This window comes from Myotis davidii, unplaced genomic scaffold (genome assembly GCF_000327345.1).
Source record: "Myotis davidii unplaced genomic scaffold, ASM32734v1 scaffold246, whole genome shotgun sequence".
Lineage (NCBI taxonomy): Eukaryota > Metazoa > Chordata > Mammalia > Chiroptera > Vespertilionidae > Myotis > Myotis davidii.
In genome coordinates this window covers 135,146-135,992 of record NW_006296542.1, presented here as the reverse complement: position 1 = coordinate 135,992, position 847 = coordinate 135,146, and the positions used below count along the sequence as shown (strand labels likewise).

Genomic DNA, 847 nt, shown 5'->3' with positions numbered 1-847 from the left:
CAAGCACAAAATCTGTGACCAAAAAATGAGTTATAAATCCATAATAACCCCAAAAGCATACATCTAATTTTCAAGCACAAAATCTGTGACCAAAAAATGAGTTACAAATCCATAATAACCCCAAAAACATACATCTAATCTCAAGTGTACACCAAAATCTCCATTTTCTTTTTTCCAAATTTAAATGCTTTAAAAGCCCACAATTTGAGCATTTAAAGTCTTTTCTAAGACTCACCTTCCCAGCTTCAGATGAGCCACTTAAGGCACTAGCAGAGCACGGAAGGATGTTAATGCCCTGCTGCTGCGAGGTTTTGACACCCATCCTTCAAGTGACTGACACGCAGCTTCTCAGCCTTCCCCACCTTGCAGCGATGCAAAACCCTTTTGCCTTTTCCTCTGCGCTGAGAGTTCGAAGTGCTTTAGAAAGTTTCCAATGAACTTTTGTGCTTTCAAGCAACAAGTCAACTAGCAGGAACAATTTACTAATATTAAGTAGTATTTTCTTCACCCACGAGCTATTAAATTCTCCAGAGCTCTCCCCTCTGATGTTTTCTCCAGAAAAATCCCCCTCAACCCACGTTCCCTACAGCCCCACCCTTTGCCATGTAGCTAGTAACCCCTCTTCCCTGTCTTCACCCCACCCCTCCCAATACCAGTGTCAAGCTGTGCCCTCTCCTTCCCATTTGAATGCCAAGATTAGGTGAAATCTAATCAAGTAGAATTCAAGTTAAAAAAATAGCAAGATGAACCAAAGATCACCATCAGTACTCGACCATTCCCTTCTCTTTGTAACCTGCGATGAAATCCAAATGCCCAAACTACACCTGCCATTTCTTTCTTTTTTTAA

At 41.2% G+C, this 847-nt stretch overlaps 1 long non-coding RNA gene across 1 annotated transcript in view; it reads right to left on the bottom strand.

The window, feature by feature from the left end:
• Positions 1–507: 507 nt before the first annotated feature.
• The window catches only part of LOC107184400, a 1,322-nt gene continuing 982 nt past the window's right edge, over positions 508–847 (bottom strand). Inside the window, exon 2 of the long non-coding RNA XR_001515234.1 lies at positions 508–824. This is a non-coding gene — a long non-coding RNA (uncharacterized LOC107184400). The remainder of the gene's footprint in view (positions 825–847) is intronic.